Here is an 18,818-nt window from a genome sequence, read left to right as displayed (position 1 = left end):
AATGGAAAGAAATGAGGAAAGTCTAAGAGAACTCTGAGACACATTAAATGCACCAACATTCGCATTATAGGGGTCCCAGAAGAAGAGAGAGAAAAAGGGCCTGAGAAAATATTTGAAGAGATAATAGCCGAAAATTTCCCTAACATAGGAAAGGAAACAATCACTCAAGTCCAGGAAGTGCAGAGAGTTCCATACAGGATAAACCCAAGGAGGAACACTCTGAGACACATATTAATCAAACTTATAAAAATTAAAAACAAAGAGAAAATGTTAAAAGCAACAAGGGAAAAGCAACAAATAACATACAAGGGAATCCCCATAAGGCTATCAGCTGTTTTTTCCCCCAGAAACTTTGCAGGCCAGAAGGAAGTGCCATGATATATTTAAAGTGATCAAAGGGGAAAACCTACAACCAAGAATGTTCTACCTAGCAAGGCTCTTGTTCAGATTTGACAAAGAAATCAAAAGCTTTACAGACAAGCAAAAGCTAAGAGAATTCAGCACCACCAAACCAGCTTTACAACAAATGCTAAAGGAACTTCTCTAGATGGGAAAGAAAAGGCCACAACTAGAACCAAGAAAATTACCAATGACAAAGCTCACCAGTAAAGATAAACTTACAGTAAAGGTAGGAAATCATCCACACACAAATATGAAGTCAAAATCAGCAATCATAAGAGAAGAGTACAAATGCAAGAGATTGGAAATGCATTTGCAATTAAGAGACCAGCAACTTAAAGCAATCATACATATAAAAATAGAGAGAGAGACTGCTACATAAAAACCTCACGATAACCACAAACCAAAAATCTACAATAGATACACATACAAAAAAGAAAAAGCTGTAAAACACAACTCTAAACATAGTCATGGGACTTCCCTGGTGGTGCAGTGGTTAAGAATCCGCCTGCCAGTGCAGGGGAAACGAGTTTGAGACCTGGTCCGGGAAGATCCCACATGCTGCAAAGCAACTAAGCCCATGCGCCACAAATAGTGAGCCTGTGCTCTAAAACCCACAAGACACAACTACAGAGCCTGCAAGCCACAACTACTGAAGCCTGCATGCCTACAGCCCATGCTCCAACACAAGAGAAGCCACCGCAATGAGAAGCCTGTGCACCACAACATGAGTAGCCTCAGTGTGCCGCAACTAGACAAAGCCCGCGTGCAGCAACAAAGACCCAACGCAGCCAAAAATAAATAAATAAATAAATAAATTTATATATTTTAAAAAAACATAGTCATCAAATCACAAGAGAAAAGAACAAAAGAAAATGGGAAGAAAAAAGACCTACAAAAACAAATCCAAAACAATTAACAAAATGGTACTAAGAACATACATATCAATAATTACCTTAAATGTAATTGGATTAAATGCTCCAACCAAAAGACACTGAGTGACTGAATGGATACAAAAATGAGACATATATATATGCTGTCTACAAGAGGCTCACTTCAGATCTAAGGACACATACAGACTGAAAGTGAGGGGATGGAAAAAGGTATTCCATGCAAATGGAAAGTAAAAAAAAGCTGGAGTAGCAATACTCATATCAGACAAAACAGACTTTAAAATAAAGACTGTTACAAGAGACAAAGAAGAACACTACATAATGATCAAGGGATCAATACAAGAAAGAGGTATTACAATTGTAAATACATATGCACCCACATACGAGCACCTCAATCACACCCATCCTTCTGAAACTATTCCAAAAACCTGCAGAGGAAGGAACACTCCCAAACACCTTTTATGAGGCCACCATCACCTGATACCAAAACCGGACAAAGATATCACAAAAAAAGAAACTTACAGGCCAATATCAGTGATGAACATAGATGCAAAAATCTCAACAAACCGAATCCAACAATACATTAAAAGGATCATACACCATGATCAAGTGGGATTTATCCCAGGGATGCAAGGATTTTTCAATGTCCACAAATCAATCAGTATGATACGCCACATTACAAATTGAAGAATAAAAACCATACAATCAGCTCAATAGATGAAGAAAAAGCTTCTAACAAAATTCAACACACATTTTTGATATAAACCTTCAGAAAGTGGGCATAGAGGGAAGCTACCTCAACATAATAAAGCCATATATGACAAACCCACAGCTAACATCACACTCAATGGTGAAAACCTGAAAGCATTTCCTCTAAGATCAGGAAGAAGACAAGGATGTCCACTCTCGCCACTTTTATTCAACATAGTTTTAGAAGTCCTAGCCACCGCAATCAGGGTAGAAAAAGAAATAAAATGAATCCAAATTGGAAAAGAAGAAGTAAAACTGTCACTGCTTGCAGTTGACATGATACTATACATAGAAAATCATAAAGATGCTACCAGTAAACTACTAGAGCTCAAGAATGAATTCCGCTACACCAGTCCTTCCCATCAGGAAACCTGCTCAAGCCTCTTAGATAGCCTCATCCACCAGAGGGCAGACAGCAGAAGCAAGAAGAACTACAATCCTGCAGCCTGTGGAACAAAAACCACATTCACAGAAAGACTGAAAAGGCAGAGGGCTATGTACCAGATGAAGGAACAAGATAAAACCCTAGAAAAACAACTAAATGAAGTGGAGATAGGCAACCTTCCCGAAAAAGAATTCAGAATAATGATAGTGAAGATGACCCAGGACCTCGGAAAAAGAATGGAGGCAAAGATCGAGAAGATGCAAGAAATGTTTAACAAAGACCTAGAAGAATGAAAGAACAAACAAACAGAGATGAACCATACAATAACTGAAACGAAAAATACAGTAGAAGAGATCAATAGCAGAATAACTGAGGCAGAAGAATGGATAAGTGACCTGGAAAACAGAATGGTGGAATTCACTGCTGCAGAAAAGAATAAAGGAAAAACACTGAAAAGAAATGAAGACAGCCTAAGACACCACTGGGACAACATTAAATACAACAACATTTGCATTACAGGGGTCCCAGAAGGAGAAGAGAGAGAGAAAGGACCTGAGAGAAAATATCTGAAGAGATTACACTCAAAAACTTCCCTAACATGGGAAAGGAAACAGCCACCCAAGTCCAGGAAGCGCAGAGAGTCCCATATATGATAAACCCAAGGAGAAACACGCTGAGCCATATAGTAATCAAATTGGCAAAAATTAAAAACAAAGAATAATTACTGAAAGCAGCAAGGGAAAAATGACAAATGACATACAAGGGAACTCCCATAAGGTTAACAGCTGATTTCTCAGCAGAAACTCTACAAGCCAGAAGGGAGTGGCATGACATACTTAAAGTAATGAAAGGGAAGAACCTAAAACCAAGATTACTCTACCCGGCAAGGATCTCATTCAGATTCGATGGAGAAATCAAAAGCTTTACAGATAAGCAAAAGCTAAGAGAATTCAGCACCACCAAACCAGCTCTGCAACAAATGCTAAAGGAACTTTTCTAAGTACAAAACACAAGAGGAGAAAAGGACCGACAAAAACAAACCCCAAACAGTTAACAAAATGGTAACAAAAACATATGTATCGATAATTACCTTAAACATGAATGGATTAAATGCTCCAACCAAAAGACACAGGCTCGCTGAATGGATACAAAAGCAAGACCCATCTATATGCTGTCTATAAGAGACCCACTTCAGACCTAGGGACACATACAGACTGAAAGTGAGGGGATGGAAAAAGATATTCCATGCAAATGGAAATCAAAAGAAAGCTGGAGTAGCAATACTCATATCACATAAAATAGACTTTAAAATAAAGAATGTTACAAGAGACAAGGAAGGACATTACATAACGATCAAGAGATCAATCCAAGAAGAAGATATAACAATTATAAATATATATGCACCCAACATAGGAGCACCTCAATACATAAGGCAACTGCTAACAGCTATAAAAGAGGAAGTCGACATTAACACAGTAATAGTGGGGGACTTTAACACCTCACTTACACCAATGGACAGATCATTTAAACAGAAAATTAATATGGAAACACAAGCTTTAAATAGACACAAAAGACCAGACAGATTTGACATTTATAGGACATTCCATTCAAAAACAACAGTTTACACTTTCTTCTCAAGTGCACAAGGAACATTTTCCAGGATAGATCACATCTTGGGTCACAAATCAAGCCTCAGTAAATTTAAGAAAATTAAAATCATATCAAGCATCATTTCTGACCACAACACTGTGAGATTAGAAATCAATTACAGGGAAAAAAATGTAAAATGCACACACACATGGAGGCTAAACAATACGTTACTAAATAACCAAGAGATCACTGAAGAAATCAAAGAGGAAATCAAAAAATACCTAGACACAAATGACAATGAAAACACGACGATCCAAAACTATGGGATGCAGCAAAAGCAGTTCTGGGAGGGAAGTTTATAGCTATACAAGCCTACCTCAAGAAACAAGAAAAATCTCAAATAAACAATCTAACCTTACACCTAAAGGAACTAGAGAAAGAAGGACAAACAAAACCCAAAGTTAGCAGAAGGAAAGAAATCATAAAGATCAGAGCAGAAATAAATGAAATAGAAACAAAGAAAACAATAGCAAAGATCAATAAAACTAAAAGCTGGTTCTTTGAGAAGATAAAATTGATAAGCCATTAGCCAGACTCATCAAGAAAAAGAGGGAGAGGACTCAAATCAATAAAATTAGAAATGAAAAAAGAGAAGTTACAACAGACACCACAGAAATACAAAGCATCCTAAGAGACTACTACAAGCAACTCTATGCCAATAAAATGGACAAACTGGAAGAAATGGACAAATTCTTAGAAAGGCATAACCTTCCAAGACTGAACCAGGAAGAAATAGAAAACATGAACAGACCAAGCACAAGTAATAAAATTGAAACTGTGATTAAAAATCTTCCAACAAACAGAAGTCCAGGACCAGATGGCTTCATAGGTGAATTCTATCAAACATTTAGAGAAGAGCTAACACCCAGCCTTCTCAAACTCTTCCAAAAAATTGCAGAGGAGGGAACATTCCCAAACTCATTCTATGAGGCCACCATCACCCTGATAGCAAAACCAGACAAAAATACTACAAAAAAAGAAAATTACAGACCAATATCACTGATGAATATAGATACAAAAATCCTCAACAAAATACTAGCAAACAGAATCCAACAACACATTAAAAGGATCATACACCATGAAGCGGGATTTATCCCAGAGATGCAAGGATTCTTCAATATACGCAAATCAATCAATGTGAACACCATATTAACAAACTGAAGAAGAAAAACCATATGATCATCTCAATATATGCAGAAAAAGCTTTTGACAAAGTTCAACACCCATTTATGATAAAAACTCTTCAGAAAGTGGGCACAGAGGGAACTTACCTCAACATAATAAAGGCCATATACGACAAACCCACAGCAAACATCATTCTCAATGGTGAAAAACTGAAAGCATTTCCTCTAAGATCAGGAGCAAGGCAAGGATGTCCACTCTCAACACTATTATTCAACATAGTTTTGGAAGTCCTAGCCACAGCAATCACAGAAGAAAAAGAAATAAAAGGAATACAAATTGGAAAAGAAGAAGTAAAACTGTCACTGTTTGCAGGTGACATGATACTATACATAGAAAATCCTAAAGATGCCACTAGAAAACTACTAGAGCTAATCAATGAATCTGGTAAAGTAGCAGGATATAAAATTAATGCACAGAAATCTCTTGCATTTCTATACACTAATGATGACAAATCTGAAAGAGAAATTAAGGAAACACTCCCATTTACCATTGCAATGAAAAGAATAAAATACCTAGGAATAAACCTACCTAGGGAGACAAAAATCTGTAGGCAGAAATCTATAAGACTTGATGAAAGAAATTAAAGATGATACAAACAGATGGAGAGATATACCATGATCTTGAATTGGAAGAATCAATACTGTGAAAATGACTATACTACCCAAAGCAATCTACAGATTGAATGCAATCGCTATCAAATTACCAATGGCATTTTCTACAGAACTAAAACAAAACATCTTAAAATTTGTATGGAGACACAAAAGACCCCGAATAGCCAAAGTGGCCTGGAGGGAAGAAAACAGAGCTGGAGGGATCAGACTCCCTGACTTCAGACTATACTACAAAGCTATAGTAACCAAGCCAATATGGTACAGGCAGAAAAACAGAAATATAGATCAATGGAACAGGATAGAAAGTCCAGAGATAAACCCACGCCCCTGTGGTCAACTAATCTATGACAAAGGAGGCAAGGATATACAATGGAGAAAAGACAGTCTCTTCAGTAAGTGGTGCTGGGAAAACTGGATAGCTACATGTAAAAGAATGAAATTAGAACCCTCCCTAACACCATACACAAAAATAAATTCAAAATGGATTAGAGACCTAAATGTAAGACCGGACACTATAAAACTCTTAGAGTAAAACATAGGAAGAACACTCTTTGACACAAATCACACCAAGATCTTTTTTGATCCACTTCCTAGAGTAATGAAAATAAAAACAAAAATAAACAAATGGGATCTAATGAAAGTTAAAAGCTTTTGCACAGCAAAGGAAACTACAAACAAGACGAAAAGACAACCCTCAGAATGGGAGAAAATATTTGCAAATGAATCAATGGACAAAGGAGTAATCTCCAAAATATATGAACAGCTCATGCAGCTCAGTATTAAAAAAACAACCCAATCCAAAAATGGGCAGAAGACCTAAATAGACATTTCTCCAAAGAAGACATACAGATGGCCAAGAAGCACATGAAAAGCTGCTCAACATCACTAATTATTAGAGAAATGCAAATCAAAACTACAATGAGGTATCACCTCATGCCAGTCAGAATGAGCATCATCAGAAAATCTACAAACAACAAATGCTGGAGAGGGTGTGGAGAAAAAGGAACCCTCTTGCACTGTTGGTGGGAATGTAAATTGATACAGCCACTATGGAGAACAGTATGGAGGTTCCTTAAAAAACTAAAAATAGAATTACCCTATGACCCAGCAACCCCAGTACTGGGCCTATACCCAGAGAAAACCATAATTCAAAAAGACACATGGGGCTTCCCTGGTGGCGCAGTGGTTGAGAGTCTGCCTGCCGATGCAGGGGACACAGGTTCGTGCCCCAGACCGGGAAGATCCCACATGCCGTGGAGCGGCTGGGCCCGTGAGCCGTGGCCGCTGAGCCTGCGCGTCCGGAGCCTGTGCTCCGCAACGGGAGAGGCCACAACAGTGAGAGGCCCGCGTACCGCAAAAAAAAAAAAAAAAAAAAAAAGACACATGCACCCCAATGTTCATTGTAGCACTATTTACAATAGCCAGGACATGGAAGCAACCTAAATGCCCATCGACAGATGAATGGATAAAGATGTGGTACATATATACAATGGAATATTACTCAACCATAAAAAGGAATGAAATTGGGTTATTTGTAGAGACGTGGATGGATCTAGAGACCGTCATACAGAGTGAAGTAAGTCAGAAAGAGAAAAACAAATATCGTATATTAACGCATATATGTAGAACCTAGAAAAATGGTACAGATGAACTGGTTTGCAGGGCAGAAATTGAGACACAGATATAGAGAACAAACGTATGGACACCAAGGGGGGAAAGTGGCGGGGGGGGAGGTGGTGGTGGTCTGATGAATTGGGAGACTGGAATGACATATATACACTAATATGTATAAAATGAATAACTAATAAGAACCTGCTGTATAAAAAAATAAATAAAATAAAATTGAAAAATTTAAAAAAAGAATTACTTCCACTAAAGTTGCAGAATACAAAATTTATACATAGAAATCTCTTGCATTTCTATTCACTAACAATGAAAGATCAGAAAGAAAAGTTAAGGAAACAATCCCATTTACCATCACATCCAAAGAACAAAATAACTAGGAATAAACCTACCTAAGGAAGCAAAAGATCTGTACTCCAAAAACTTTAAGACACTAATGAAAGAAATGGAAGATGACACAAACAGATGTAAAGATATATCCTGTTCTTGGATTGGAAGAATCAATATTATCAAAATGAGTATACTATCCAAGGAAACTTACAGATTCAGTGCAATCCCTATCAAATTACACATTTTTACACATTTTTCACAAAAGTAGAACAAAATTTTTTTAAATTTGTATGGTAACAATGAAGACCCCGAATAGCCAAAGGAATTCTCAGAAAGAAAAATGCCACTGGAGGAGTCAGGCTCCCTGACTTCAGACTATGCTAGAAAGCTACAGTAATCAAAACAGTATGGTACTGGCACAAAAACAAATACAGATCAATTGAACAAGACAGAAAGCCTGTTGGGCATATAAAAATTATATGTTATGCTATGTCTAAAGTTATGTCTAAAAATTATGTAGATACCTTAATTAAAAAATACTTTTTGTGAAAAAATGCTAACAATCATCTGATCTTTCAGAGACTCACTGTAGTAAAATCAAAGATCACTGATCACAGATCACCATAACAAATATAGTAATGAAAAAGTCTGAAATATTGCAAGAATTACCAAAATCTGATACAGAGACATGAAGTGAACAAATGCTATTTTAAAATGGCATCAACAGACTTGCTCAATCCAGGGTTGCCATAAACCTAAATTTGTAAAGAATGCAGTAATTTGAAGCACAAAAAGAGGTGCAAAATAAAACAAGGCACACCTATAAATAGTTGTCAGCTCAAGGCAAATTCAAGTTTTCCTTCCTGGCACTTTCTTCCCAAATATTTTCCATCTGAGGTTAAATTCCCAGATGCAGAACCTATTGATATGGAGGGCTGACTGTACTCAGAAGTCATCCACGTATGGAAACTGAAGCCATGGAGAAGGGATGAAATCATCCAGGGATAATGTGAACAGCAGAAGAGAAAGAGAAAAAAAGCCACAAAGGTAAGAAGAATTGAGAGTGATGTTGCAGACAGAAGGAATGACTTTTCATGAGAAAGTCATCAACAGTGTTGATTACCACAGGGTTTAGATAAGGTTTAAAAAATGTCCATCTGATTTATCGAGAAGTCACTCATTTTCTCAAAATATTGGAAGAAAAAGGAAATGGACCATTCAACTCGCTTTCTTGAGGACAAGAGAGATCTAATATTTCACCCAGAAAGAAGCCAGCTGAAGAAAGAGTGTCTAAAAACTGATGAGGGCATATCAAATAATGATCAAAGGACACAAGCAGGAATGGAATGGAGACTCAATGCTGGAGCAAACTTGATAACTGTGATAACGTTAACTCTTTTCCCACAGGATTATCATACATTGTTAAGAGAATACTAATTAGCATAATCACTACAGTGGTCACTTGGCAGCATTTGGCAAAATGTTAATATTTTGTGTAACATGTATACATTATCTGACCTGACAATTCTATACCTAAAAATTTATCCTACAGATATACTTGTATTGGACAAAATGATATGTACAAGATTACTCATTACAGCATTGTCTGAAGCAGAAAAAGACTGGAAATAACCCAACTATCCATCAAGACACAACTTTAGTTATGGTATATCCAGACAAACTAAGTAGCTGTGAAAAAAAATTAGGATGCTCTCTATGTACTGATATGAAAATCTCCTGGATATAGTAGAAAAATAAAGCAAAAAAATAAAGTGCAGAAAAATGTGAAGTTACTTTTTGTCTGTAAAAAGGGGGAAAACAGAATACTGTATTTGTAGGGACTTCCCTGGTGGCGCAGTGGTTAAGAATCCACCTGCCAGAGACACGGGTTCAATCCCTGGTCTGGGAAGATCCCACATGCCGCAGAGCAACAAAGCCCGTGAGCCACAACTACTAAAGCCCGTGCGCCTAGAGCTCGTGCTCCTCAACAACAGAAGCCAACACAATGAGAAGCCCATACACCTCAACGAAGAGTAGCCCCTGCTCGCCACAACTAGAGAAAGCGTGCGCAACGCAGCCAAAAATAAATAAACTTGTAAAAAAAAATACTATACTTGTATTTCCTTGAATATAAATAAAGCATCTGGAGAGCTAAGAATCTAAGAACAGTGGTTACTTATGACTCTAAAGAACAGTGGTTACTTATGATGGAGAGGGCTGACACAGGAGAGATGGTGGACAAGAATAAGACCTTACACTTTACATGTTCATGGCTTGTGAGCCATGAGAATATACTACCTACTCAAAAATTAAGCTAAAAAAACTTTCAACTTTTTTTCCAACACAGAAGTTAAGAGAATGTAAAAAAAAAAAGAGAATATAATAATGATGCTAATAAATTAGACTCAAGATTAAAAGTGACAGAAGTTTAAACAGTAGAGTTTAAGCTTCTGCTTCTATTTTCTCCACGAAGCAGCTGAGAAAATAAGGAGAAATGTGAGGGGGTGAACACGGTATAAGGAGCTAGAAGAAAACGACGTAGAAATAGAAGCTGTAGAGAATGGAATTGGGAGCTTTAAAAATACATAATGAAAATACACTAGACATGACTAAGAATTCTACATATAGAAAGAAAAAAAAAGATATATTGGTCCTGTTCAGTGAAACACACGCCATCCAGAACTGTGTCATCTTGTGGAAAGACGAAATGGAAAAGTCATCTTTTAAGATAATTTACTTAGGCACGTGACAGCATGAAGGAACGCCAAAACAGACTAATCCCTGCTCCCCTCCTCTCAATACTCTTTGTCCCCGGCGTATTTCCAGAGCCTAGCACAATGCCTGGCACAGGCTGACGCTCAAAAATTCAACTATTCATAAATTCATTAACTCTGGCCTTAAGGGAAATCAAGAAAGGAGCCCTTTGCTTCAAAGTCGGAACAATGGAACCTGTCGCATAGTTCTGCGCCCTATTTTCAACACGGGAAAGGAGTGTCAGATTCACCCAGGGGCAGACAGGGGAGAGAACAAGAGTCACCCTGACCGAGATGATAAAGGCTACGTTCCCTGCACCCTCCACCTCTCAAAATCCCGGATTCGTTCCCGGCCTCGGGAGTGTGGGGAAACGACTAGGGCCATGGTGCGGCGGGCCGGGGTGGAGGCCGCAAATCCTCAGTTCGTCCAGCTACCCACGTTTCCCCGCTTAGATGGGTCGCCGCGGAGTGCTCTGAGTGGTCACCTACCCTCGTGTGCGTCACACATATTGACAAACGGTTCACGAGAAGCTAACTCTCAAAACCACAGAGAGAAAAGCCAAGCGCCCACAACCCCAAGCAGCGTCAAACGAAAACATTTCCGTGTCGGGCGTTCCCAGAATACTCTGCGTCTCACGGCGCGGGAGGGGCAGGGGGCGCGGGAAAAAAAAAAAAAAAGGGCCCAATATTAATTCTGCGCCTGCGCAAAGTGTAGGTTAAGGTTTGCTGACGGCTAGAACTGCACATGCGCAAGTTGTGGGCTGAAGCTTCAAGCGGTTGAAGCAGGGGCTGCTTCTAACACTCTGAAGCTTTGGATGTAGCCAATGAAAGTTTTTGCTTTTTAATGCTGTTGCACAAATACTGACACATGGAAAAAGAGCCAAGAAGATGTATTAATAAAAGTTTTTTACCATTGTAAAGCAATTATACTCTAATAAAGATGTTTTAAAAAAGTTTTTATTGTGGCCATGTCTGCGGCATTCGATTTTCTATTTTTTTTCCAGTTCCAAAGACAAAAAAACATGAAGATTTTTAAAATGTGATTTCTTACCAGCAGATGGTGCCAGCGGCGGCGCGTTGAAGAAGCCTGAAAGTGAACAAACCCTCACTCGCTAGCCTATTCGACCAACCCACCATCCCCGGTGCCTTTATCTCGGTTTCAACTGGGCTCTCAGGCCACAGAGCCTTCCTCGCGAGAACTTACGAGATTAGACGCGAGAGGAGGAGCCGAAGTGAGACGCTGACAAATGACAGCTCTCAGGTAGTCTCTACTGTTTTACGCACATCTGGGGCCACAGGGCACGTGAGAAAAGGTGTCTCAGCCCGTTTTGCCCACGCCCGTGTTTCTCATGCTGCCCACGGGCCTCACTCATAGGCTGCTATGCAGCTTCCTGCGGGGATCCACTCCCACGGTAGCGGGCCATGGCCTCCGGGAGACGCTCCTCGAGAGGAGATGTGAGGCCAACTCCTCCTCCCTGTACCCATCCGGCCTGGGATGTGGGCTTCCCCGTGGCGCGACAGCGACTGGGGATAACCAGGGAAGGGCTGACATGGAGGAGAGTTTTCTGTTCCCCGAGTACGTCCCGGATTCGGAGCCCGCAGTGACCCTCCAAGACCAGCTGCGGGAGCTGCAGCAGCGGCAGGAGGAGGAGCGACGGTGCTGCAGCGGCGGGAGGAGCGGCGGCAGCAGGAACTACGGAACGGGGGGCAGATGCACCCGGACCGTGTGCCAGCGCTGCTGGCTGCCGGTGCTTCACCGGCGCGCCCTTGCGTCTGCAGGTGAGCCGCGAGCAGTACCTGGAGCTGGTGACCGCCGCGCTGCGGCGGCCCAAGCTCGCCCTGGTGCTGTACATGATGAACCTGCTTGATCTGCCCGACGCCCTGCTGCCGCACCTGCCCGCGCCGGTGGGCCCCAAGCAGCTGATCTTGCTGGGAAACAAGGTGAACCTGCTGCCCCTGGATACTCCCGGCTACCGACAGCGGCTCCAGGAGCGACTGTGGAATGACTGTGCCCGCGCCGGGCTCCTGCCGCCCCCTGGCTGCCGAAGGCCACAACACCCCAGCGGGGACCGGCCACGGGACGAGCAGGAGAAAGCGAATCCTTCGCCCAAGTCCAGCACGATGCTCAGAGACGTGCGGCTCATCAGCTTCAAGACTGGCTATGGAGTCGAAGAGTTGATCTCCGCGCTCCAGCGTTCCTGACGCTACCGCGGCGACGTCTACGTGGTTGGCGCCACCAACGCTGGCAAGTGCCCTCTCTTCTACACGCTTCTGGAGTCCGATTACTGCATCGCCAATGGCGCCGAAGCTATCGACCACATGGTCTGGTGAGCCTTAGGGCGCCAGTCCCCATCGTTTTCTGAGACGCTGGAAGTCTGATCGTGGTTCAAGCACCTAATCCTATATCTTTCATTAATGTCCACCAGGGGCTGGCTGGAGCCTTCACTTTAAAAATTATCTAACTACTTTGGTCACATTTCTCTTCTGTGTCAGTTTAGTGCTTGGAAATTCAGTATATGTTGTAGTAACTTTCCAAAAGAAATAATTAGAGTACTTCTGTGTACCAGTCCCTCTTCTCAGCACTGTATGGGAACCAGATGACAAAGTAGTTTCTGTTTTCTTGGAGGTTTCCCTCGTAGCTTTAGTTCTTTGTATATTTCTCCGGAAAATCCTTCTTTCACTTTCTACACCTAGCTCCACCCCTCACTTTCTCTTCATATCTTGAGTTTACTCATGAGATTACTATACAGATTTAACAATTGAATAATTCACTAATGCAATATGATGCGTGGCTTCGCCGAGAAGAAATGTCAAATATGTGGCTTTAAGAAACGTCTGTAGTAATTGCAAAATGGGTGCTTCTATGGCCCTGTTTGTCATAGAAGACAAAACTAAATACCTCATTTCTTCCTTTGAAACCAGTATTTAACTTTGAAAAGCTGTTTTTCTCTGTAGAGAACTTTGGTTGACTTATACACACAGCGATTTTATACTGGTTGGTAGTTTTTCATTGTATAAAATAAGTTCCTTCTTCCTTTCTTAAGGAAAATCAGTGAACGTGGCTTACAGTTGTGGCTTCCAACTTCCTTCCCGTTCACATTACTTCATTGGACAAGGCGGACACGGTATATCAGAAGCACGGGGGTCATACGTTACTCAAGGTGAGGCAACACGCTTTGATGGTTGTATAGTTAGGTTAACACACCCTGTAATAGTCCCACGGCCCTGCTAAAATAGACTTTGTTGGACAGAACCAACTTTGTTACACCCTCAGCTAGCTCTCCCCGACCTTGTTCACCTTGAGGATTTTGGCTATAAAGTGAGGTGGGCGCTTATAGAAAAGTGATCTTGGATTGGACCGATCCTAGAATAGTGACAGAGCTGGGTTTTCTCTAGGTGACACTGTCCAATATTGTAGTGCCATGTGCCTATTTAAATAAGTTAATTAAAATGAAATAAACTTTAAAATTTAGTTCTTCACTTGCACTAGCCACGTTTCAACTGCCCAACGGTCACATCATTGCAGAAGGTTGTACTGGATAATGCGAGTGAAGAGAAGTTACAGATTTTCTCACAACTGGGTGATGCTACTGGCATCTAGTGGGTGGAAGCCAGAGATGATGCTAAACATAATGCAATGCACAAACAGCACCTCACAACACAGAATTATCTGTTCCAAAATATGAGTAGTGCTGAGTTGAGAAGCCTTTGTATGAATGGAAAAGTTCTCCTCCGATGTTCTTAATCCCAGGCACTTAGAGGTTATCATACCTCCTCTCTCCTGCTTTACTTGCTCCTTCCTTTGACCTGTTAAAGAGTGTGTTAGGGCCTCCCTGGTGGCGCAGTGGTTGAGAGTCCGCCTGCCGATGCAGGGGATACGGGTTCGTGCCCCGGTCTGGGAGGATCCCATATGCCGCGGAGCGGCTGGGCCCGTGAGCCATGGCTGCTGAGCCTGCGCGTCCGGAGCCTGTGCTCCGCAACGGGAGAGGCCACAACAATGAGAGGCCCGCATACCACAAAAAAAAAAAAAAAAAAAAAAAAAAAAAAAAAAAAAAAAAAAAAAGAGTGTGTTAAAATTTCTCTGACCTTTAAAAAACAAAACAAAACTCAGTGTCCCGCTCATTCCTCCTCTTTACAATCAAGCTTACTTCTCACATCCCATCCTCTGCAGTCCCTGTTGTGCCCTTTCTATGGCACCGAAATTGTTCCAAGTTCACCAGAGACTGAATGGGGCCTGTTTACAGATCTTTAACCAGACACGGGTACACACTGTTGGCTGGTGTGTAGTGTACGATAGTTAAGATCTCTGGAGCCAGGCTGGGTCCAAATCCTGCTCTGCTCCACCACTTAACGAAGCTGTGTGACTTTAGGTAAGTTTCCTTTACCTCTCTCTGTTGTACCTACACCACGAGGTTGTGGAGAAGATCAAGTGCAAAGGGACTGTTGTCACTGCTACGTAAGTGTTTGTGATGATGAAGATTATGGGACATACCTACTGCAAAAATAGCAGGTACGTCCAATGCAGAGGTGATTTACCATTAATTAATGCTCAAACAACTGAAAATAAGTCAAAACACAAAAATACACACCCGCCCTTCAACAAGGATAAAACCAACCTGACTTGAGAAGTAAATGCTTCTTTCTCTCTGGATTTCCTAAGAAAGCCAGAGTGAAATTAAAACTCCATCGAAATAACTGCCCTAAAGTTAATACTCCAGAGACATGTAGGATTTGCAGGGTAGGGCTCCACCCCCACGCATCTGTGTAGTCTTCAGAGTGGACTCACTGTTACTTCTCAGAACAACACTGAGGCTTCTCTCCCGGTGTAATACAAATGGTTCCTTGGGCTGCTCTGTGGCTCATCCTTGCCTTCTGGTTTTCTTACTCACCTCCCAAGTCAAAGTCACTCCTGCCTCCTAATTATCACTGAGACCAGCCTCATAGTCCAAACTGTAATCTACTTTCTTTAGGCTGTTTTGAGATCCTTAGGTATTTTCCCAGCTCCCAGTTTTACTGCCTTCTGCCCACCCTCACCCCACCACAGCTGTAGTTCTCAACCAGGGTTGACTCTTACCTCAAGGGAACACTTGACAAAGACTGGAGGCGTTTTTGGTTTTCACAACTTGGTGGATGCTGAGTAGAGGCTGCTAAAAATTGTGCAATGCACAGGACAGCCTCCCGAGACAAAGAATTCTTTGGCCCCAAAGGTCAATAGTGCTGAGGTTGCGAAACCCTGCACTATGCAGATTTTTCCAAAATACAAAGCAGGCCACAGTATTCTTTTTTTTTTTTTTTTTTTTTTTTTTTTTTTTTTTTTTTTTTGTGGTATGTGGGCCTCTCACTGTTGTGGCCTCTCCCGTTGCGGAGCACAGGCTCCGGACGCACAGGCCCAGCGGCCATGGCTCACGGGCCCAGCCGCTCCGCGGCATGTGGGATCTTCCCAGACCGGGGCACGAACCCGTCTCCCCTGCATCGGCAGGCGGACTCTCAACCACTGCGCCACCAGGGAAGCCCCACAGTATTCTTTTTTGACTCTTTTCTCTTTCCTGCTTATAATTCCTTGGTAGTTCCACATTACTGAGAGAAGTCTAAACTGATAGCCTCATCACTAATGCACACACACACATAACATACTCTGCACAGTTAAACTACAGTTCTCTGAACTCATTATCCTTTTTCCAATTTCTGTGTCTGTACATAATACTAACCCAGGATACCTTTCCACTGAGTAACTTTAAGCTATTTTTCAAATTCTGCTCTTCATTAATGTTTTCCTTGACCAAACCTCGTTCATTACTTCCTTCACAATCACAGTACTTAGTAGATGCCTCTCATCACGTTTCTTACCTTGTAATTTATTTACTTGCTGTTTCCACCGTCTGATCTCCTCGGGGGTAGGGACCATATAGAACATATTGTAGTAGCTATCTTTGTGTCCTCAGTGCTAAACACAGAGAGATCTGTTAATAAACAGGTAAATTATTATCCAGTTACTTCCAATTCATGGAAACACCTGAATCTTACCCATTATCCATGTACCCTTGAGAGGTGATGAGGCAGGGATTAATCTCTGTGTCCATCCAGGCCTGTAAGAACTAAGGTATTTGGAAGGATGTTGCTTTAATTGCCCAAAATTACTGTGTCTAAAGCTTTATGGAGGACTGTAAAATCAGTAAGCTAATAAAGCAAGATTCTGCTGTCTGGAGGTTACCACCAGATGGATGCCCGCATGGGGTCCTTGTCACTGGGATCTATAGGCTTCATCCCATCACAGAGCTCCCGGGTTTTTCGTTTGACCTAGAAGTGATTTGAGGTTTTTTCAACAGTTGAATGTTTAAAAGGATTTTATTCTTGATACCTGTACAGTATTATCTTATTAGTGCCTTACTTAATATTAGAGTTATCAGGGGTTTAATTTGAACCTCCAAATATCTTCATCTCCTCCCAATGGAAGGTTCCAATGGGTGGAGAAGAAAGAATAGCAGGATTTCCTCCTCTTGTTGCTGAAGATATCACATCAGATGAAGGACTTGGGGAATCTGAAGCAGGGCTGACATCAAGTTCTCCTCTGCAGGTAATTTTACACCAAGCACTTTTTTTCCTTTTTTTAATTTGGCCGCACCGCGCAGCATGTGGGATCTTAGCTCCCTGACCAGGGATCGAACCCGCACCCCCTGTAATAGAAGCATGGAGTCTTATCGACTAGACCGCCAGCGAGGTCCCTACACCAAGCACTTTTGAAAAGGTGAATAAAGTAGCCTTACTGACTTTTAGTATATTTCTATACAGATGTGCCTTAACTGACATAAGCTGAATATTTTAAGAAATACATACTAGATTATTCATAAGATGTAACCTACTCTGAAAATAAATCTGTACCTTTTCACAAATGCATTGTATGCTTTTAAAAAATAGAGTGAAAGACAGCAGTAGCCTCCCTTGGGTTTCCATTTTGAGCTGTGTTTGGTGTTTTTAATAAGATAGTTGCTAACACCGTCTGTGTTCTGCCATGTTCTTGCATAGGCTGGGTAGCAGTAACGCCGCAGTTTAAGGACAAACTGCACCTCCGAGGCTACACACCTCAAGGAACAGTTCTGATGGTCCGGCGCCCACTCTTGCCACATGTAGTTAACATCAAAGGAGAGCGCATCCGGAGAAGCGTGGCCTATAAAACCAAAAAGCCTCCTGCCCTTGTGTACAATCTGCAGAAAAAGAAAAAAAGATAAATATATGAAGCTGACCTGTTCACATTGAAGATTAACAATACAGAACATACTGTATACATTACATTGCACTAAATATTGCTATAATAAAACCTTCCACCACACTTTTTAAGCTACCAAGGACCGTGCTTCTTTTTAATGAATTGAGTTTGTAAACAGAAGTTATTTTTTGCTGGGTACGTATATGTGTGTATCTGTGATTCAGATATACCTAAAAAGGAGTTCTGTTGAATTCAGGTTTCTCCCACTATATTTTTAATGAAACCAGATAGCATTTCTAATTTGGAGGCTAGTTGAGAGAGCAGCTTAGCAGTTGGCCTATGAAAAAATGGCAGAACATCAATGCCTTCAAAATACATGGGCTGAAATGAGATAGAAGCGAGTAAGTGGCTTTGCTCCACAGAGTCATCCAGGGACCCAATTGGGGGAACATGCCGCAGCTTCCATCTCTGGGTCTAAGGTGGTTGCTCAAGTTGTCATCCTTTCGCAATGGGAAAAAGAGAAGAGAGTGAAGAGCATGCAGCTCCCCTACTGAAAAGGGGGAAGTGCTGGAAGTTCCCCACTCACAGCGTCCATTGGTCAACACTTACATGGCCACACACCCCCCATGGGGAAGCTGGAGGATGTAGAGGGAAATGGGGTTTCAGACTTGTATTACTTAAGGGAAGAAGGGGAGAATGGGAACTGGAAAACAAGTAGAAGTTTCCCTTACATAATCTAAAAGGGCCTGAAAATCTTAGAAAAGAATTCACGTTATGTCTTTCTGGCATTCAGAGTTTCTTCTGCAAGGATCAGAGCACTTTAACCATTTCATCAACATTTGCCTGTAAACACTGTATAACATTACATCAGTCAGAAGTCTTCACCTTTATATATTCCTAAATGAGTAAGTGGCACTAGAGCTGTGGACAATGAACTGGCCAGTCAAGTCCCAGATCCCAATGTTGAGATAAACGCTTGTGGAGTAAGCTGGCCTGAAACGCAGATCTATGAGCTTCCTATAGACTCAGGTTTAG

At 41.3% G+C, this 18,818-nt stretch overlaps 1 pseudogene across 1 annotated transcript; it reads left to right on the top strand.

Moving 5' to 3' along the window:
- Window positions 1–11,928: 11,928 nt before the first annotated feature.
- On the top strand, window positions 11,929–17,836 carry LOC307057764 (nitric oxide-associated protein 1-like; annotated as a pseudogene). The gene is made up of 5 exons: window positions 11,929–12,906; window positions 13,147–13,163; window positions 13,604–13,740; window positions 17,034–17,153; window positions 17,603–17,836. The product of its transcript is annotated as a nitric oxide-associated protein 1-like (transcript).
- The last annotated feature ends 982 nt before the right edge of the window (window positions 17,837–18,818 follow it).

Source organism: Hyperoodon ampullatus (assembly GCF_949752795.1).
Source record: "Hyperoodon ampullatus genome assembly, chromosome: 1".
Taxonomy (NCBI): domain Eukaryota; kingdom Metazoa; phylum Chordata; class Mammalia; order Artiodactyla; family Ziphiidae; genus Hyperoodon; species Hyperoodon ampullatus.
This window is presented reverse-complemented; position numbering and strand designations above follow the sequence as displayed.